Source organism: Pogonomyrmex barbatus, unplaced genomic scaffold (assembly GCF_055798465.1).
Source record: "Pogonomyrmex barbatus isolate J1 unplaced genomic scaffold, ASM5579846v1 scaffold23, whole genome shotgun sequence".
In the NCBI taxonomy this organism is placed as follows: domain Eukaryota; kingdom Metazoa; phylum Arthropoda; class Insecta; order Hymenoptera; family Formicidae; genus Pogonomyrmex; species Pogonomyrmex barbatus.
Genome location: NW_028297120.1, coordinates 2,568,738 through 2,592,490, shown reverse-complemented (window position 1 = coordinate 2,592,490; position 23,753 = coordinate 2,568,738).

Sequence of the window (23,753 nt, the reverse complement as noted above, 5' to 3'; positions counted from 1 at the left end):
ATAATAATATTTGACCAGAAGAATCTTCCACTAACGATCCTGCTCGGAGGTCTAACTTCTTAGACTCAGCGAACCCAACTTTTCCTAAATTCAATCTTGTAATCCATCCGGGCTACAACAACATGTTATATAATTTACAACTTATATTGTAACTTATAACTTATATTGTTTGTCAGATTTTGACTGCTTTAAGATTTTATGCAGTTGGCTCCTATCAGGGCTCAATAGCAGAACAATGAGATATAGCAATAAGCCAACCATCTGTTAGCCGTTATATGAGAAAAATAACAAATATCATTAATGACCTCCTTCTTTGACTTGAGTTAGATGGAATTTCCTATGATCAATGAAGAATGTTTTATTGCCAAAGAAAAATTTAGAACCGCACTTCAACCATTCATTAGAGCTATTGGAGTAATAGACTGCATTCACATAAGCATCATAGCATCATTATAACATCATTTATTTAATTTATATTTTATAGAGAAGATAATATAGAGTTACAAATTGTCATTACAAAACTATTTACAAAACTATTTACTAAAAGCAGTGATAAATCGTTTTCTCAAATTAATGATATTTTCTTATACATTTAATTAACTTGTATTTAATTTTATATCAAGAAATATTTAATATTTTTAGTATATGTCTAAGTAAGAGATCACATTTATTACCAAAACGAATAAAATTGCATAATAAAATTTATAAGAATTTTATCGTAATAATCTTTTTTTATCAATCTTTAGGTTTAGATTTTTAATTTTTAATTTTAAGTTTTTATATTTTCTCTCTTATATATTTGTCATTGATTTCCCTAACAGCACATGCAAATTTTGAAAATGCTTAAAGAACGTTATAAAAATAGATTCTATATTTCTTATATAGTCGACATATACATTATATACAAACTTTGAAGGAAGTATATAAAACATGTTAAATGTAAATTTTGAATTAGCTAAGGAATATCATTCAATATATTAATTAGCATTAAATTAAATTGTTTATGGTTTTGTAAGATATTTGTTATTTCTGATTTTTGAATTTAAATAAAGTTAATGGCTTGTCAGGAACTGGTGTCCGTTTAATTTAAATGATGAATTTTAAATGATGAAAATTTAAATGTCCGTTGGCTTGAAGCGCGCGCAAAGTAGAATCGTCCGCGTAATGGATAATGGACTAGGAAAAAGCGGGCACAATAACTTGCAGACAATTTAATAGAAAATACTGGAAATATTTAAGTATTTAACCGACAATCTCTGCTCGAAATATAAACGACAGCGTGCGGATTTACAATATCGACTAAGTTCGACTACGACTATTCGACTAGGTTCGACTATTCAACTAGACTCTCGCGGATGATACATCCGTTTCAATCGCCGACTGAGGAGAGAGTGCCGATCGCTGTTCCGAACAACTGGAGCACGTTCGATGATTTCAATTCAAACAGTGATTGCATCAGCCTTCGGTGATTGATCGAATCGAAGTATCGAAAGACAGCGCTGGGATCGATCGAAAGCCGTTCTCATCGATCGCCAAACAGCACTTTTGGCGCCATCTACCGATCGCCTTAAGAACTTCTTACAGTTTCATCAATGAATAAATATATCATCGTAAGTTCATCGTATCATTACAAAGGGGTATTCCAATAGCAAATCATATAAATATGAACAACATAGATATAGGCCGAGTACATATTAACTAACAAACTACAATGAAAAACATGGCATTTTCTCGGCAAGCAGGATCTAGGTTGTTAAAGTCTTTAATATGAAATAAATTCAATTAATTATATTATTATGTGCCGCTTTGATTTAGCAGTCTTTCAACGTAGTGGCTCTATAATAATTCGATAATTTATTGATATTATTGATATCGATTAAATATAGATATGAATATTAAATGTCGATATTACAGAATTTTATTACTGTATGTATACATAATATGCATAAAGTAATTTTACTTCATTAATGTTTTTTACTTTTTCATCAAATTCATGCAAATAATTTAGCAGGTGAGCAATGGTAGATAAGCAATTTATGCTGATTATTGCATATGGAATCTTCAATTTGGTCTAAAGTTATTTTTGCATAGTCACATTTACTTATTAAAAATATTTATATGTGTAAAATTGTAATATAAAAAATATATTTATACAAATAAAGTGTATGGACTTCTCAAATTATACAATTTTATTACAATATTTAATGTTGTAAATAAATTTGTTTCAACGTTATTAAATACTGTAAATTATTAAATAAAAGAAAAAATTAAAATAATTAAGACAGTTATCTTATTATAATTTATTTCTATGCATTATGGACAAAAAAATTTTTGTCCATTTTTTTCATTAGATTTAGGAATTTGTTATACATATAATTAATACGAATTCTTTCGTAAAAGAGAGAGAAAGTGTATTAATATAACGAGTTGCAAAGTATTGGCATTAAATGGCAAGCTACTATAAGATTTATAAAAAAGAATAACGAGCGATTCTTTTAGCAGATTCTATCACTGACACTATATTTACAATAATATGAATAAAATATCTTAGTCAAAATGAAAGATGTTTGTCAGTTTTCTCTTAATGACTAAGATTTTCGCGTTCTTATCTCTTTCGCGATGCACGAAGCATCTCCAAATTCTTTTAAAAGAATTTAATACTGATGGAAGCCTCATACTACAAAGAGAACTATACACGTGTTTAAATCTAATGTTACTGGAAGAGACAAACGTAATTGGGCAAGAAAAAAGAACTAAACGGTAGAATAATAAGATAAAAAAATTCTCGATAAATTAACTAAGGGAAGAGTAGTAGCCCCCCGACCGTGGGCCGGTGACGATGTTAATATCTGATCTCTGTGGGAATAATATGGGTAATCATAAGTTCTAGAGCTCGCCCCGGGCAAAGATCCCGTGAAACCATATGTTCAACGTGGAAGACTGCTCGTCATCGGCCTGTACGAAGCCTATGAAGAAGTTGAAGGCAGTCGGAAGGAACATGTGTGAAGGATTACCTGGCCAGTATTTATCTATTATCCTATACCCGGAGCCCCATAGGATAAATCGCAGTACCGTCTAGCCCGAGATTTGAACCACTGTCCGTTCAGATCGGATACGCCCACATTGGAATCATTTAAATGTATGTGTGTATAAAATCGATACGAGACGCACGCTACCAACGCTGAAAAACAAAACAAAAATTGACAAAGTAAAAAAGTAAGTACAATTGACTAGATAAAAGGCGTCTATTCGCTGCGCGAAATCCATCCACGTACGTATACCATGGAGAGGACGGTATAAACACGGGCCAATAGTGGTACGGGATAAGCATAGTACTATCGACAAACGATCGCTGCACGTAATGTTTCAAGTGAACGCCAATAGCCCACTCTTCATAAATGTTCCGCAAAGATCAATGGACAAGCAGGAGAGAATATTGAGACTCGTAGCAAGGTCGTTTGTGTATAACGTCATAGTTCAAGCCGCGACTCGTTTATCGGAAGAAATGGAAACGCTCGGTGGTTTGCCATATCTGTTCTATGATCTAGTCTGATCGATAGACAGTATCATACAGTCCGACTTCGAGCGATTCGCCAGACTCGTGTCTGCAAAGGGTTCACCTCAGTCGGGAATGCGGCATTTCCTACGCATTATTCTACACTTACGATCACGGTATACACCTATCGAAGGACAAAACGTGACAATGTCTAGATAGCACGATCGACATTCGACATCCGCACGTGGACGTCTACAGATACACAAAGCGGATAACTACTCTTAACGGACCACGCGCCAATACTCATGATCTGCGATCGTTAAACGACATATTCAAACGCTCCGTTAACTTGTCCGGCCGCATGCAACATCATAGGACGGGATTTTTAGCCAACTTCGACTACTTCGCACGTCACATGTCACTAGCGTTCAAGGAGCACATCGTTATGTACATGCAATCGTATTTCTCGACAGCGAAGATGACTCGACCTACCGATTCCGGTTTTCTCGCTGCATACGCGATCTGTAGAAGCTACCGAAACGAAAATTATCAATTCAACAATATGCGAAATAACTTGTGAGTATGCGTTTGACTTCCTTAACTATGTGCGTAATTACGTGCAGAGACGACATGTTCTGCAAATGGAGAAAATACTTACTTCCGAGGCGGAAAGAATATGACATCATCGCGCACGACGTACAATGTCACAAGGTGTTTATGAACGATTTGATCAGAATTGTTACCAAGGCCTTCCTAAGACGCGAGCTTTTGTACCGCGTAGAGGGATGGTAGGATCACGTACAGCAATGCATCGTCGAGGATTTACAGTTCATAGCCGACGTAGTCGATCTCGATCTTACGACATCATGTGGACATCCGCGAATATAATCCGTAAGATGGTGAGAGCGGAATTTCGAACTATGTATTTCGCGCATGGCCTCTCCTAGATACGATGTGGCAAAGAACATGTTCAACGCGACCACCAAGAGATCCATGAACCGCGGAGTGGTAGCCTTTCGAGCACTGAACGACACGGATACAGGTGTCTATCTCATCTACAGCTCTGCATTGAGGGTTGATTCTGTGTGAGATCTTTTTTGTCCACTTTCTTTCTTAGCCTGTTCACTAACACGATGCATACACTTTGTATAAAGTCGGCGTCAGCGAGATTCCCCCCCTATAATCTTCACTCTAGTTCCCTCCCCCCTCTTTACTATCGGTACTATGACTTCTTCATTTCACTCTTTAATCCATCCCTTATCCTCCCATCTATCGCATACCTCCCAACCCATTCCTCCATCTGCTCCCCTCCATATTTCCAAACTTCCGCCGGCACTCTATCTATTCCAACCACCTTTTTATCTTTCATCCCCCTGAATATTTCCTTCATTTCCTTCCTTATCAATCTCTCCTCCTGATCTTTCCCTGCTCTCCTTCCTATTCCCCTGATCATCTTTTCATTCACTCCTTCCAACAAATCCTTAAAATACGCATCCCATTGTTCCTTCCCCTCTTCTCTTTTTCCTCCTCTCCCTACTCATCACTTCCCAAACCTGACCATTCATTCTTATATTTTGCACTTCTCTCTCCCATCTTTCGTTACTTTCTCTTTTCTTTTCTTCTAACATCTTGCTATATGACAATCTCTTCCTTTTATAGGTTTGCCCATCACCCTCGTCTTTTCTCCACTTCTTTTCAAAGCCTTTCTAACCTTTTCTTTTCTCTCTACACATTCTTCATCTCACCAGTCCTCTTTTCATTCTTTCCTCCATCGCTCTACTATCTTCTAATATTCCCTTAATCCTTCTCTTCGTCTCTTTCCATATCTCTTCCACCTCACCGCCTCTTATTTTCAAATCCCCCAAAGCCCCCTGAATTCCTCTCTATCTTTTAACGTCCAGACTTATCTCTTTTCTCCTCTGCTCTTCCCTCCCTTCTTCTCCTTCCGTTCTCCTTCTTTATCCATACCACCAATGGTTGATAGTTCGAATCTATATACAGTCCTTGATTTCCATCTTTTCTACTCCCTCCCTCGTTTCCATACTTCCTATCACGTAATCGATAACTGAGTCCCCCTACCTCCGGTATAAGTCCACTCTCCACTTCTATTTCCTTTTACGTTCCCGTTAAATATTGCCTATCCTACTTCCTCCACTTATTTTTTAATATATCCCTTCTCATCCCCTCATCACAGTATAAGAAAGAACAGTAGGATAACTCCTTAGCGGCATCTTTAATCTGAATGCAACACGATTGCCAAATTGTTGGTTGTGCGCGGACTACAATTTAAATTGATATGCGTTAGTTAAAGTGAACATATTATAGATATATTACATAGATATATTACAATTGCGAAATAATTATAAATGTAATCATAAATACAATGATTTAGAGAAATAGTAATATTTTGCATAACTAATTTTTAATTTTTTTTAATAAATTCATTAATTTTTAACCTTTAATTTAGTTACACACATACATACACACATATGTCTGTATTTTGCATAATTACTTTTTTAACCTTAAAATTTATATAGATTAAATTTATATAGAATAATGGAAAGATAATTATTATTAAAAATATTCTGATTATTTTGTGCTCAAAATTGTAATTATGAAGAAAGAATATTAGTGTTCAGGAATGAAAAAGAATTCTGTAGTTATTATTTTTATTTTTTTTTTATTATTATTTAAAACATCTTGTACAATGATAATTTTAATTCTTGAACTTAATTCTTTACTGATTTAATAGTTAAAATTATTATCTGATTAATAATTATAGTTATTATTCAATCCTAAATATTTTAAATTAATTTTTTTTTTATATTTACGCATTGATTTGTACATTGAGCAGTATTGGAGTGTGACTGACTGCTAAAAGCTGCTATATTGTTGGTTATACAAAATGGTCATGCACGAGAGACAATTATTCACGCTTTGTAAGCCTATTGTTCTTTCTTATACTGTGTCCTCATTCTCAAGTCTTGCGATCACCATCTCTCCTTTCTCTCTACTGCCTGCTTCTACTTTTTTCATCTCTTCTATCTTAGCCTCCACTCCCACCTTCTTCATAACTCTTGCTATTCTCTCCCTCAGACTCCCTTCTCTCTCTTTCAACGCTTTTATTATAATCCTCCTTCTCCTTTCCATCCTTTCCTTCATTTCCCCTTCCCTGCCTTCCCCTCCTTCCTCTTTTCCTCTATCCTCTCCACGTTGTTTTTTTCTCCTTCTTTCCTCGTTATCTTCATCTCCTCCATTTCTCGTTCCATTTTCTCAATTTTCTAGCTGTTCTCTCTCTTCCTCCTATCTCTCCTCCCTAACCCTTCCCTCAGTTTCTCCACTTTTCTTCTTATCGCCTCCTTCTGCCCCTCCGCCACCTCTCTTATTTCCTCACTCCCCTCATTCCCTTTCTCATCTCTTCTTTCAGTCCCTCCAATCAACTCCTTAAATCATTTTCCGCTTCTCTTTTCCCCCGGCAATCTTACTGTTTTATTGCTCCTCTTAAAAAATATTCTCTTTCTCCTCCACCGTATCCTTCCTCAGTATTTCCCTTGTCCTCTTTATAAAATCCTCCACACTGTTCCCCTCACTGTCACATCTTTCCCTATTGCATTTTCCCTATCGCTCTCTCCATCTCTATGTCACGTACTCTCTGATTATTCTCGCTATCGCTATACGCTTCTACATTCTATGCCCGCTCCTGTTACATTCTTATCACTTTCCTTTGCTCCCTCTCCACTTCCTCACCCCTTTGTCCGCTTTCTAATCCCTATTCTATCTTCCTCGTTCCCTTTCCTTTTCATCGCCCTACGACCTTCCGCTCTACGCTCCCTCATTCTTATGGTCTCCCTACACTTCACTCTTCATTTCCTCCATTCACGCTCACTCACTCTCTCTCTCTCTCTCTCTCTCTCTCTCTCTCTCTCTCTCTCTCTCTCTCTCTCTCTCTCACTTCACTCTTCACTCTCTCACTTTATTCTCCTTCTCAAAAATTCACAACTTCGGCTCATCCAACCGGAAACGGAAGTTCAATATTTAAAATAAGTAATTTTCCGTATTAAATTAGCCAGTATTAAACCAGATTTTTAAAATTTTGTAAAATTAAAAAAAAATGGAGCATTCAACTATGTTGCAATTAACCACAGTTACAATTATTGCTGCTTAGTAATTTTTATTAGAACAATTAGTCAGAAAATGTTATATTAAAACGGCGACGTATGCGGCTCCATTGGGAAATAATAATAGAAAAAGAATAACTTAGAAATAACTTTAAATTTAAATAGGACGAGAATTAATAGTTTTTCGAGATTTGTCAAAGATGCTCTTAAATCAATCAATGATATTATTGATACTTTTCATTAGTTGTTGCAATTGTTTCGTGACTGGCCAGATGGTGTTTACAACGCATTGTAGAATGCTCTTTAAAAGAAAGAAAACATGCAATAGTATCATTACGCGTGGAAAAGGATATAGATCCACCAGTAGGAATACAAGGCCAGTTCTAATCCAGGAACTCCGAGCAGAGTGCGGATGTGTGGGGAGAACTCGTACGCGCGGAGTAGAGGAGAGAAGGGAACACTTCGTTGATGGTTCTTTGGAATGTGCTGCCGAGCGAAATAGGGTTTTTCTTTTTTTCTAGGAAGAGCTGCGAAAAGATAGCTCTTCAATAGAAATCGATGATTCGTATTAAGAGAAGCGCCGATATTCCTGTTGTGTACCTAAACAAATTGCAATTTAGAAAACCTATGATGATATCCCGATTTAGGAAAAAAAATAGCATTGACGACTATATGTGTCGCAGTATGTTAACAAAAGCGCCGATAATCCAGCTGCTATAAACAAATGTACGTGTCGCAACATATTAAGAGAAGCGTCGATAATTCGTTGCTATAAACAAATTGCGACTTGGAGAATTTATGATCATGCTCTGATTTACATAAAGGGACAAAGGGATAAAAAAATTGCAGAAAAAATAGAGGAGATCTGACTATGCTTGATTTGATAAAATGAGATACGATGCGATCGGGGGCTCGAGCCATGCTTGATGCTCTCTCCTGTCGTGCTCCAGGAGGATTATTTGTATATTTGCCAATGGCGTTGGAGGGTGTCGCCGCTGCAGTCCGACCTGCATCCATCGAGTGAGAGACCAACATCGCTCTGGAGTTCCGGTCGTGAGGATCCGAGAGAATACATGTATATATGTATATTGTAATATATGTATATATGTGTATCATTGTTGTGACGTGTTATTCTAAACACATTATTTGCGATAAATATCATCACATGCCTCGGTAGTCGAAGGGATAAGATGTCTACCTGATAAGCAGGAGACTCAGGTTCGATTCCTAGCTGAGGTAGTATTTTTTCGCAAAATAATTACGAGTTTTCACGACTGGTTCGTGGTCGGGCCACGCCGTAACGCATACCCTCCTTTCTCTAACAATAGAGAAGTAGAACGGTTAGAGCTGATTCTTAGTGTTTAATATTTCTTGTGTGAATTTACATACATACATTACTGATTTTAAATATTTACAATTATTATTTACAGTTATTATTGCACATTATAAAATTATAAAATATCGTTGTAAAAACAATATCATTTTTATCATAGACATATATAATAGACTCAGCAGTAGCTATATATATCAGTCCTTGGCAAAACAGTGCGAGAGGCAAAATATAGGGGGAATTCTCTCTCTCTCTCTCTCTCTCTCTCTCTCTCTCTCTCTCTCTCTCTCTCTCTCTCTCTCTCTCTCTCTCTCTCTCTCTCTCTCTCTCTATCTATCTATCTCTATCTCTATCTCTCTCTCTCTCTCTCTTTCTCTCTCTCTCTCTCTCTCTCTCTCTGCGCAGATAAGATGCGCGATGAGTCTATTGACAGATTATATGATACAGTCGTGATGGACAGTTATATTGTTCTTTATACCTTTATTCTATTAAAACTTTCTTTCTCATATTCAATAAAAATATATTATTTCATTTTAAATACAAGTATATTGCTACGGATATCAGATGATCCTCGAGGCCATTTTTATTTGTCAATAATGCGCGCGCAGTAAAGGACAGATATTCCCCGATATTTTGTTTCTCTCACCGTTCTGTCAAATCCAACTGGTGGTATAGAAGAGTATATGGTATGCGAGATCTATATTATATGTCTATGGTTTTTACACAAAATTCTTTTTTTTTGAGGTGTTTGAGAATGGGCACAAATCTTATAAAAGTATTGGGCCCGTGAGCGACGTATCAAATGAGGTTATGCCGCGATTAACTTATTCCTATATAAAAATATTACAGACAAAATATCACAACGTCGAGAAGTACAATGCCATAAGAATATTTGAAACACACCACGAGATAAACACTAGCTGAGCAGACACAGTTTTAAAGTTTATGAGAGGTCCGAAATGATGAGCTGAAAGGTATTCCATAAATCTTGGAGAAATTATATTAATGCTCTCCAAGTAAGCAAGTCCAATGATGCAAGAAGTGAAGAAAGATTCACTGGCCGGTCACGTAAACGCCACGTGTTGAGTATTCCTTGAGGATGTAGCCTTGCGATAGTCCGACAGCACTCCTTATCACTTCACTTCACTGAACTTCCGGATGAACGAATCTTTACAATTAGAACTGTTCTTTCATTCACAAAATTTCACAAGAGTGAACGGTTTCGAAACTATATGCGCTTATATATATAAGTTCGCTTGGCCTGGCCGAAAACTGTCTCCGAAACCTTTCATGGCAAGCCGAGAGTTGCTGGGGTCTCCCCAGCGCATTGAGTCAGTTCTGACTCCGCCGTCTCCGAATTCCGCCGCTGCATATTGGAGTGCCCCCCGATACGACCATATTCCCGTTTGACTGATTCCGAGCATCGAGGTACACCCCAGTCGGCCGAGCACACTCGACAAAACTACCAAGATCTGCCGCCATAGCTGGGACTCTTCCCAGCTGATCGAATTCATTCAGCACTCTTTGCACAGGCGAGGGGCACACTCCCCGCCAGCCGAGTACACTCGGCAGAGAACGGACAGCCCTGTTCTCCGACCCAAGTGGTCAGAAATCCTCGCGTGGAAATTCCACCCTCGCGCGAAGACAACGCCCGCGCTCATAACATGTATATGCGATTTAAATCGCCCGAAGATTAAAGGTCCGCGACAACACGTACGACACCACCGCGCCCCGCGTTACGCGCAGCACTATCAGTATACCGCCGGAGCGATACTTCATCCGCGTAAAAACTGTAAACACCCGCCGATTACCGTCTCGCCCGTTCATGACCAATTCTATTCGCGTTCTTTTCGGCTATTTGTGCATTTTCATTCGGCACTACATATTGTTATTTCTTTCTTTATTTCAATAAACTATTATTATAATATAATTTCGCCTACGATCTAACTCGAATCTCTACATCAAAATTCTGTCTCCAATGTCCTCGCTTCCCCACCTGGTAACCGACTGATCATTATCCGCGCGGGAAAGCGAGACCATTTTAAAGTAATATATACTACTGTGATCAAATATAACGAGATTTTTGTTATAGAGTGAAAAATCTTTATTTATTCTTCAAAATCAAATTCATCGCCTTTAAAATAATCCCCTCCCGATGCAATACACTTATGCCAACGCTTTATCCAATCCTCGAAACACTCTGAAAACTCTTCTTCCGGAATGGCCTTCAATACCTTCTTCGTTTCGGCTTGTATCTCCTCAATCGATTCAAAACGGTGTTCCCGGAGCGATCTTTTGAGTTTACTGAATAGCCAGAAGTCACACGGTGCTAAATCAGGCGAATACGGTAGTTGTGGAACGATATGGGTCGAGTTTTTGGCGAAATGGTCACGAAGAACCAGTGCAGTGTGAGATGGCGCATTATTATGATGCAAAAACCATGAGTTGTCTGCCCATAAATCTGGCCTCTTGAGGCGAATAGCTTCACGCGACGCATAACATTCAAATAATATTCCTTGTTGACAGTTTGACCCGGCGGAAGGAATTCATAATGCACCACACCACGATGATCGAAGAAAACTGTTAACAAAACCTTGATTTTTGAGCGACTTTGGCGCGATCTTTTTGGTCTTGCCTTACCTTTTGCACGATATTCGCTTGATTGGTCGGTTGTTTCCGGGTCGTACGCATAGATTCAAGTCTCATCTTCAGTTATCATGCGTTTCATCTTGTCCTGGTAGTCAGAAATCATTGTTTCACACACTTCAACGCGACGCTGTTTTTCCAAAAAATTGAGTGTTTTCAGAACCAAACGAGATTTGACTCTTCTCAAGCACAAATGGTCTTTCAAAATGGTTTGGACTGATCCAAATGAAATGTTTACAGTATCGGCAAGTTCTCTAATTGTCAATCGATGATTTTGGAGCACCAAATCCTTGATTTGCTTCACGTGTTGTTCATCAGTTGATATTTTTGGTCGTCTTTGATGTGGTTCATTTTCTACGCTTTCTCGACCATCTTTCAACATTTTATACCAGTCAAATACTCTTGGTCTTGATAGAGCCTGGTCACCAAAAGCCTTCTGCAACATTCTAAATGTTTCAGCAGAAATTTCATTCCGCAAACAAAATAAAATACAATTTCTTTGCCCAACAGAATCACACATCGTAAAAATCGAAAAAAATACTTTTGGATATTCACAAAAACGAGCGTTCACTATTAAACAAATGAAGAGAATGACATTTGAAATTTCAGATGTCAAAGACAGTACTACCAACTTAATAAAAAAAATATTTGTCAGAATCGATGAACTCGCGCAGTTTAAATTTAAAAATCTCGTTTATATTTAATCACAGTAGTATAATAAAAATATACATAAACATTTTGTTATATTATTATAACTATAATAAATAAAATAGTTCAAATTATTCGTTCGTAACTATAAGGTATCTTTCATCTCTCTTGGGGGGCTTACAGCTTAATTTGAAAAAAACAATTAAAAAAGCAAGATAACTTATTTAATTTTATCGTATATTAAAATTGTATATTAAATTTTATTGTATATTGTATATTAAAAATTGATGTTCTGTACATTTGTTTTACATCACTTAAAATAATGCAATGATAAATCCAAATTTGTTGAAAAATTCTAGATAATGAATATTTTATTTGCTCTAATTAACTTAAACAAGATTATTGTCTTTTACACAATAAACTATATTGTTATGCCGCTCCGGGCGTAACCAGGAAAAGTGACGGAAGAGAGGGAAAGGGACCATTTGCACACTTGTTTTTATGAAATAAAAGTTTTTTATTGAATACTTCTGCGTTGATTATTTCAGCTCGATTATTACAACTACATCGCGCACTTTAATTACACTCTCGTTACGTCTATATTTCGGAGCTTGAGCGTCTGAGCGCTTCCTGAATATTCTCCGCTTTTTATCAGTCCGCTATTATGCGGCCTCGGCGCGTCCTCGTGTCGAAACGTTGTTTGGATCGTCAGCGTTTCGACACAAAGTTATGGTGTCAGCGTTTTTATCGAATTGCACACAGATTCATTGCAATCGACAAGGGCGCGCATTCTTTTAGTTTGCTTATTTTAATATTACGTTTTAAAAATATTGAGTTAACCAGAATCCTTGAGATCTGGCTGATCAGTAGTACAATTAATATCAGTTTACGTAACTTAGATTGCGATACCCGCAACAATATTATTATATCTGTCACTTTAATTTTATAACCGGTTGAAATGTATCATTTGTCAATTATTAAGATTTTCATTATTGGTTTTCTATGAACAGAAAATTAAAAATATTGAAGAGATTGTAAACAATGACATAAGTCACAAGAAAAGAAAAATGAAGGATTTAGTCTTCGAACTTGTCTCGAAGTCTTTCGACGATGTATTCCTCGGACGAAGAGCTAAAAGACAAAAAAAATTTACCAAGGATGAACTTTTAAAGTTGTTGGATAAAGCCAACAATAAAATTACAAAATTGCAATCAGCATTGCAAGTTAATTCTTTATGTATAGAAATATATAGACTTTAAATATGTTGTTTTATTATGTTTCTACAATATTTCTTTTGTTAATTATATATAGTTCAATAGACTACATATAATTAAAAGAAAATATTGTAGAAACATAATAAAACAACATATTTAAAGTCGTTTTTTTCTTCATTACTTTAAAACCTTATACATAATAACAAATCGTGGAAATCAAAATCCATTAAAAATAGCAAAATTAACTGCAAGTTTTAAAACGTTTTTCGTATACAAATGGTTTTTTATAAATAATGATTTGTTTCTCTAAAAACAAATCTTTTATACTGTGATTTATGATTTGAAAATCATCAAGTTCATAGAAAATTAGAGAAACAAAAATTTTTGATTTTGTATACTTCATTCATATGTATTTTATTAATAATTTTTTATTAATAATTTTGAAACATCTTCTTTATATTTTTTAATAAACATGATTACAAAAAACATTATAGCTACAAAAATAAACTTTTTCATATATTAGCTTGTATAAGATTATTTTTATGGTAAATTAAAAATAATTCTATAAAAAATGAAATATGTAACATTGGTTTTTATACAAAGAATTAAGTATAAGCATAATATTTTACAAAAAAGTTATGAAAGTTGTTGGTAAATTTTTCTTATTCATATAAATATTTCTTAATAATATCTAAAAATAAGAATACTGAATCTCAGAAAGACGAAACTACAAGCGTTGTCATTGAGGATGAGGAAACAAAAATTAAAAAGATAATGCTCAAAATGTAAGTAATTTTAGCGAAATTGAAAATTATTACAACGATTAGCAACTTTTTGGCGCCGATTGGACAGTAACGTAAGTTTTTCATATTGCATTTTCTACAAATATTTTATCGCAATATTTTACTTTTATTTTATGTAATATATAAATTACAACAGGAATCAAACCAAAATTTCAGAAATACTATAATATAATTTAAGAAATACTATAATATATACTATAATTTTTTATTTTATTTGCAATAAGTTAAGAAAGTTTTATTATCGAGATAGTTTTATTAGAAAATGATATTTTTTGCAAAAGACGGATATTAGAAGTTGCTCTTTCAACAGCAAAAAAAGCATCTTGCTCGACAATAATACCCGCTGTTTTTAAACTCGAGGCAATTGTAAAATCAGCGCTGAAAGGTCAAAGCTCTAGAATGACAAAACTATAAAATACGCCGGTACAAACGGATTGTTTACATAGTATTACAAAAAACCACCATAATTAGTATGTAAATAATTTCATATCTGTATATATCATATTTAATAACAATATAAAAGTATGATATTAAAAAAATATACTTAGCAAAAATTTAAGTTCTATATGAAAAATTGTTTTATGATTTAGATTTTTCAATGAAATATGCCCGAAAGAAACGTTGGCTTGAACAGAGCGTTAAAAAAATCGAACAAATGATGACGCAGAAAGTCGGAGAACTAAAAAGATAGGCAGCAACGAGTGGAATTATTTAAAAAAAAAAATAAGTTTTTTTATGTTATCGACTATTCTAATTTTCATTGTATTTTCAACATTTTTCGTATGAAAAAATAAAGATCCATTTTATTATCTTTATAGTTTTACTTGGTGATCTTAGTTTTATAAAAAGAAGATGTGAAAGGCGTCGTGTGCCACCGCGGGGCCCGAACCAGTCGTAAAAATTCGCAATTATTTTGCGAAAAATATCAATGTATGAAAAGTATAGAGTCTAGTATTTCTTAATTTTTGTTTTTAACTACAAATTTAAACACGGACATTTCATGTCAAATATAAGTGTTGTAGCCAGGTCTACAACCAATAATAAAATAATAACCAATAATAAAAGTAGTCTGCATGGCAACAAAATTAGGTCGCATGAATCTCGAAAAGTCTTTCGAAAGATGACACAAATGTGTGACCGCCGAAATTGCGACCAGTCTTTCGAAAGACCGCAGAAATGCATCGCGAGAACATTGCGAAAAAGCTGATCAGCAAATGCCTAAATTTGATGATCAAACCGAGCGTAATATTGATTAATCAATATCACGCAACCGATCGACGCAATCGATAAGAATGCTGATCGGGCATCGATCAGATTATATAACCGGTTACACAAGGCGGAATCGAGAGAGTCAAGAGTCAAAAGTCAACAGTAAAGAATAACGTGTCGTTCGGAATCATTATTATAAACATCGCGCAAGATATTACAAGAGCGCGGCGAAATTCACGCGAGCCGTACTACCAGCGTCTCAGGTGACATATTCGGTCGACGGCCGCCAGAGTAACGCGATACGCGCCCGCCGACGTTTAACCGTGTGTGAAAGAAATAAAATAAGCAATACTAAATCCAAGAAATTGTGCAATTGTTAAATAAACCAAGTAACATAAAGAAAGTGTGTTAGTGATTTCAAGAAGATTTCCTTCCATTCTTTTGATCCTGCTCAGAGTCCCAACTCCTTAGGCTTAACGAACCCGACTATTTTTAATATTATCGTTGTAACCCATCCGGGATACAACATTTGTTTTGAAGCTCTGATTTTATTTAAATTATAGATCAATGCTAGATGATTAAGCTATATCATATATATATACACACACATATAGGGTATTTCATTTTAAGTGATGGTCGATTATTTCTCGCGAATCGATGATTTTATTGAAAAATTTTGCGAACGAAAGTTGCATGGCTTAAAGGGGGACACATGATGGAAATGTGGACTTCACCTTGAGTGACCTTGTCAAAATCAAGTCAAGGACATTAATGTTTTTTTACATGGAAACCCCTACTTTTTACATATTCTTGTAGCTAATCTCGAAAACTTTCCAAACATTATAATAAAGTTATGTTTCATTGAGTTATGGAGCTTGAAAGTTACAGTACCGCCGGCGTTATCCATGTACGCATGCGCGTGTGAGCAGGATTCTTATGCGCATGCATCTCCGCGATCTATCCACACTGTTTGACATACGCTCACGCGCACGGAATTGAGTCCAATCTTTTCCAATTGAATGATTCAACTTTCCTCCTTTTTTCGTATAGCTTTTTCTTTCAATTTTTTTACATTAGTGGGCTTTTTTAAAGTTTTTTTGAAAATGTCCGCTTACAGTTCAAATGAAATCGTTAATATTATTTTTGTTCTTGGTGAAGCTGGACGAAATTATTGTAGAACAGAAAGATTGTATCGTAATAAATATCCGTTTACGACATCCAAATGCAATGCAGATAAGAAAAATTTTATTACGAAAGCGTAAAAGAATCCGTAAGAGAAATCGCAAGCAAATAAATGCTGAAGATAATATTAATGATCCGCATGTGCATTAGCAGTGCTAGCAATGATAAACTTGAATCCTCATATTTCGACTAGAGAACTGCAACGTAATTTAGGAATTTCTTATGTGTAAAGGATTTTACAAAGACATAAATTCCATCCCTACTATATCATTTTAACTCAAGATGTAAGTGAAAATGATATGAGACTAAGAAGACAATTTTGTCATTGGGCATTACGAATGATAAGAGAAGATCCAACTTTTTTCGGATGAGATCCAATCGGACTCATTGCCGATTGGTCGATTAAATAAAAAAATTTTTGATAGGTGGCTCACTAAAAAATTCCTAAGCATCGGCTGATATGAGTAGTGTGTCCGAAATTGAAAATGTGCGCATCTGGGACGCTCTCACTTTTTTCCAATATGTTCTCTTTAGTGACAAAACCTCATTTCATAACAATGGACAACTCAACAGGCATAACTGTCATTATTGGATATATATATATATATATATATATATATATATATATATATATCCACAAACAATCCTCACTGGACTCAATATGTTGATAATCACCATCGTTGGAAACACTTAAACACTTGGTACGGAATTGTAAATGGATATTTGATTGGTCCATACTTTTTTGATAACCGCTTAAATGGAGAAACTTACCTTTCTTTCTTGTAGAATAAATTGCCTGAGCTTTTAGAAGAGGTTGATCTTGCTATTCGACAAAAATATGATGGCAGCAAGATGGTGCGCCATCCCATTCTCATTGTATTGTGACGGAATACCTCAATATCTTTCACGAAAGATGGATTAGGGAGGTATGGATATATTCGATGGCCTCCACGGTCTCCTGATTTAACTTCGTGTGATTTTTTTTGTGGGGCTACATAAAAAAATATTGTTTACAAAACTCCGCCGACATCTGCAAGAGACATGAAAAATCGAATAATTAATGTTTGTCGTAGTATTCCTCAAAATATTTTAATTTCAACAGTAGAAAATTTTAAGAAACGGTTGAGGCTATGTCTGTAAGAAACTGAAGCTCCATTTGAACATCTTATTAACGGCTAAAGACATATTCGAATTGATCTTGCCTTAGTTGGCCGGATCAGTGATCGGTCGTATCTTATAACTTAACAAGTACTTAACGAAAAATAACTTTATTATAGTGTTTTGGAAAGCTCTTGAAATAAGCTACAAGAATATGTAATAAAAATAGGGGTTTCCATTTTAAAAAACATTAATGACCTTGACCTGATTTTGACAAAGTCAAGGTCAAATCCATTTCCATCATGTGTCTCCCTTCAAGCGACTTTCGTTCGAAAAATTTTTCAATAAAATCATCGATTCGCGAAATAATCGACCATATCACTTAAAATGAAATACTCTGTGTGTGTATATATATATATATATATATATATATAAATAATATATATATATATATATAAATATATATAATAATATATATATATATATATATAATTGTAATTATCATATTAAACAATAAATCTTGCTTTTATTTAAAACAATTCAAATAATTTCATCATTAGTTTTACATTTTCATTTAGTTTGAGCAGCGCCAAGTGTTTTTATATAAAAATTCTTTTTATTTAAATAAAATTTTATTATTATTTTGTACTGTTACTTTTTAATTCTTTGTGATAAAAACTTTTTAATTCTTTGATAGGTTGAGTAAGCAATTTTGTGATATAGTAGTATTTTAAAGCCAAATAATTATCACTTGGGTTAGAAAAGAAGTCTTAAATGGAATAGAAAAATATACATATAATTTGGTTTTTATTATTTTTAAATTAAAGATACTACTACTTGAATTTTATTTTTTTAAAACAATAGTTTATCAGATCTTTTATACAATTGAAATATACAGAGTTCCGTAGCATGTGTAACATCGTTCGTGAGAATGTAGATGGGAGCGAGATAAATGAAAATGTCTTATACCATTTTGCGATATTCGCAATAATTTTCGAGTTATTAAATATTAAAGTTGCACAAATAAGAGCGTGGGAAGAAAACGCTTGCCCGCTGATCCGTAAGACGAATAGGAAGCGTGACCGGCAACTACTATCCTTCCCTTCGCCGTGCGCGCTCCGCCCATCGCCGAGTACCGGATTGCCATTGTCATCACACTGGGCCATCCTACGAGTCAGGCGGGCGAGCGCTTTCTTCCCGTGCGCTCTTATTTGTGCAACTTTAATATTGCTGCGGGATACCCTGTATAATTTGACTAAGATGGACCTGTAGCTGTTTATAGGACTATACCTTGGCGCCAATTATTGATATCAAATCTTTTATAGAAATTTTACATTACAATCATTTGAGTTGACAATGTAGAAACGAAATTTTTTTTTTGAAGAATTAAAACTAATATCATTTGGATGAGAATAGGAAGATTGGATTATAACTTAGCGCTATTGATATCAAATCTTTTGTACAAATGATAACATTTGTGTTGTGTTAGCAATGTGGAAACAAATTTTTTTATTTTTTAATTAAAACTAGTATTATTCGAGTTAAAATAGGCAGGCTCTTCAATAAATACAAAGATCACAGATACTAACATTTAGATTTTATTTTTTAGTTTGATCACAATTAGAATTGCATTAGATATAGCAATTTCATAACATAATTTTTTTTAAAGAATTAAAACTACTACATGGGTTGGAGTAAAAAGACAATAAAAGATATTGTCAATTAGATTCTATTTTTTAACTTGCTTAAAACAGTTTTTCAAGCGTCTACTATACTTGATACCCTTTTTTTACCTTTTTTTAAAAAGGTAATTTTATAATGATATCAGACATTTTGTAGTATTAACCATCTTTCTATTCGAAAAGCGCGTCTCGACATTTTCATACTTGAGATTTTCTTTTCTATAATACGCACAACGAGAGTAGATAGGATAGAGAACGAAAGAACGAGCGAGATAGCATATCTGGTCTTTTTTCATGTGTCCGATTGGCGGTCGACGATATCGTTGAGTTTCGCGGCGAGTTTGATAATTAGTCATAGTTCGTTTCGGAGTGAGATGTTTATGTGTCATATATATAAATATTGAATATGAAGTCTATATGATTAAAAATAAAAATTTTCAAAATGGAAGAAAAATTTAAAAATCAAAGTATAAAGTTGCGTTATTTACGATGCTTTAGGTCTATAGAAAATGAAAATAAAAAATAAAAAATGATATTGAAAATATTATTGGAATTTCAAAGTCACATTTATGCCAAAATCTTAGTTTTAAATGAACATATATAAATGCTGAATTTAAAGTCCGTACGATTAAAAGGAAAATTTTTTAAATGGCGATAGAAAAATTTTAAAATTAAAGTATAAAGTTGTGTTATTTACGATTCTCTAGGTCTATAGAAAATGAAAATAAAAAATAAAAAATGATATTGAAAATATTATTGGAATTTCAAGGTCACACTTATGCCAAAATCTTAGTTTTAAATGAATGATATATAAATGCTGAATTTGAAATCCGTACGATTAAACATGAAAATTTTAAAAATGGCGGCAAATAAATTTTAGAGAAAGAGTTGCGAAAAGATTATGGAAAAATTGCGGAATGGTTGCGAAATAGTTGAGGAAATGTTGCAAAAGAGTTGCGGAATGGTTGCGGAATAGTTGCAAAGATATGCGGGAAGATTGTGAAAAAGTTGCGGAATGGTTGCAGAGATATGCGGGAAGATTGCGGAGATATGTGGAAAAATTACGGGAGAGTTGCGGAATAATTGCAGAAATATGTGGAAAAGTTGCGGAACGAATCCGGAGAGGTTACGGGAAGAGAGAAAATATGCAGAGAGACTGCGGAATGACCATAAAATTATCATATATCGACCCTGCGAATAAATCAGGCCAATAAGTCAGGGTCATTGCAGGATCCAGCGAATATTGATTCACTATTCGCTAGTAGATCCTATGATCCGCTGGGTTGATAAGATTAATAGTGACATTTCACGACAGACATTGCAGCCGTACAAAGGCGACGAATGATGTTTCTGAAAGTAAAAATTTCCAAATCGGATTTTGTGTAGCAATATCTCCGCTTGTAGGACACATAGCAGAAAAATAAAAATACTTTTATTATGCAAGTCAAACTCAAGCTATCCATCAAGTCTACTTAGAACTTGATCAGTTCAGCCATTATTAAGATTCGATAATTTCGGATGCTCGCATCTCGCCGACTCGCGTAAAATCACACGATGTTTCTCGGTTGATTTGACACCCGAGACAGTACCATGTTTCTTGATAATAAAAATCAGAAGCGTCTATTTGGACAGTACTGATAAAAATTATAATCAGAAGCGTCTATTTAGATGGTACTGATAAAAATTATAATCAGAAGTGTCTATTTGACATTACTAGCAAAATGAATGCCAGAAACGTCAATTCTGACAGTACTGTTTATAACAAATAAATTGTTTATAAACAATCAAAGAGACAAGATAAAATATCAATTGCATTTTCATAAGAATGAAGAAGTCTATTCGATATTTCATATTATAATATGATTCCATTATTAAAAATCAGAAGTGTCTATTTGAACGGTACTGATAAAAATTATAATCAGAAGCGTTTAACGTTACTGACAAAAATGTATGCCAGAAATGTCTGCTCGCACGATACCGATTATTACAAATGCATTATTTGTAAACAATTGGAGAGATACACACACACACACACACACACACACACATTTTATATATTATATATATATATATATATATATATATATATTCCAAAATTACATATATTAAATTTATTAAATATATAATGTATATAAGAGTATTTTATTTTAAGTGATATGGTCGATTATCGCGAATCGATGATTTTATTAAAAAATTTTTCGAACAAAAGTTGTATGGCTTGAAGGGGGGCACATGATGGAAATGTGGACTTGACCTTGCGTGACCTTGTTAACATCAAGTCAAGGTCGTTTTTTTAAATGGAAACTTCTATTTTTTATTACATATTCTTGTAACTTATGTCGAGAACAAAACACTATAATAAAGTTACTTTTCGTTAAGTACTTGTTAAGTTATAAGGCAAGACCGATCACTGATCCGGGCAACTAAGGCAAGACCGATCACTGATCCGGCCAACTAAAGCAAGACCGATCACTGATCCGGCCAACTAAGGCGCATGCGTACATGGATAACATCATGGTGGTACTGTAACTTTCAAGCTCCATAACTCGGAAAGTACTAAATGAAATGTAACTTTATTATAATATTTTGGAAAGCTCTCGAGATAAGCTACAAGAATATGTAATAAAAAATAGGGATTTCCATTTAAAAAAACATTAATGACCTTGACCTGATTTTAACAAGGTCACTCAAGGTCAAACCCATATTTCCATCATGTATCTCCCTTCAAACCATGCAACTTTCGTTCGAAAAATTTTTCAATAAAATCATCGATTCGCGAGATAATCGATCATATCACTTAAAATGAAACACTCTGTATATATATATATATATATTTTTTTTTTCTCAAAGAAAACATTTATATAATGCACGTAGTGAAGCAATTTTTTGCTATCTCTACAGAAAGACAGAACTATTTATACTGCTATATTATATTGCTATTGAATAGTTGTCTACGATGTCTAATACAAACATATATATAATTTTATTAAATTTTATCGCAATGTTATCGCAAAGTACAAATCGTATAGTACAAATAATTCCATGTCTTTCTGTAGAGATAGCAAAAAATCGTTTCATTACGTATGTGCAATATATACATGTTCTCTTTGAGAAAAATACATGTAGTATCCTTCATATCCTGACTTATAAGGATATTGGACATAGCGAACGTAGTGAAGAATAACTTGACAATACATGTATACAATATATACATGTGTTTACATTTATGTAGTAAAATAATAATGTAAAAATTTATGTAATAGTAAACGGAATTCGTCATGTCGATAATGTAAACTTTTTAAATTGTCGATAGTTACCGACACTTCTTTAATTCCGTTTAAATGACATTACGAGAGTAGTCTGAAAAGTTTTGAGCCTTAACATGAAGATGACGTTACTCGTCAAAACCATTCTAGTACTACAATAGTATATGCTTTGAAAGACTTGTGAAAATTTCAGCCATTTTGGACGCTCAGTTGTTGTTTGACAGTCGTTTGTGTCAATCGATGTCAGTGTTTTTGTAAAAATGGAAAAAATTGAATATCGTGTCGTGATTAAATTTTTACATTTGAAAGGCAATACGCCTGCGCAAATTAAAATCGAGTTGGACGCTGTTTACGGGGACTCTGCCCCATCATTTGCCACCGTAAAAAGATGGGCAGCTGAATTTAAACGTGGTCGTATCAGCTTGGCTGATGATGAGCGTTCGGGACGACCAAAAACTGCGACCATCGCTGATAACAACGAAAATGTTCACCAAATGGTATTGGACGACCGTCGAATCAAGGTTAGAGAGATAGCAGAGGCTAGGGGCATATCGAAAGAACGCGTTTGTCATATATTGACTGAAGAATTGGATATGCGCAAGCTATCCGCGCTTGCTCACTTTGGACCAAAAACGAATTCGAATGAACATTTCCAAGGTCCTGTTGGAGCGGTTCAAGCGAAACGAGTCAGATTTTTTGCGTCGATTCATAACTGTAAATGAAACTTGGATCCATCATTACACTCTAGAGACAAAAGAACAGTCAAAACAGTGAACTGCAAAGGGTGAAACTGCAAAGGGTGAACCTACTCCGAAAAAGGTGAAGACGGTTCCAGCTGGGAAGGTAATGGCTGTTTTTTGGGATAGTCACGGAATTGTGTGTATCGACTATTTTGAAAAAGGGGTCTAAAAGGTCTAAAACAATAACGGGAGCGTATTACGCATCATTACTTGATAAGCTGAAGGCAGAAATTACAAAAAAACGGCCGCATTTGAAAAAGAAGAAAGTGCTGTTCCATCAAGACAACGCACCTTCTCACACTTCGGCGGTGGCCAAAATTC